Here is a 218-nt window from a genome sequence, read left to right on the forward strand (position 1 = left end):
AGGGAAAGCAAGTCAAAATTCAGCACAAAAAGGTTCCAGATGTTCAGACAAAATCAGCTCTGGAACTAGTTCACATGGATTTAATGGGACCAATGCAAGTGGAAAGCCTAGCAGGAAAGAAATATGTGTTTGTTTTAGTTGATGATTACTCCAGATACACTTGGGTTCGTTTTATTCGTGAGAAGTCAGATACAATCGACAGCTTCAAGATTTTAGCT

The sequence above is a fragment of the Camelina sativa genome, chromosome 9, assembly GCF_000633955.1.
Source record: "Camelina sativa cultivar DH55 chromosome 9, Cs, whole genome shotgun sequence".
NCBI classification, from domain to species: domain Eukaryota; kingdom Viridiplantae; phylum Streptophyta; class Magnoliopsida; order Brassicales; family Brassicaceae; genus Camelina; species Camelina sativa.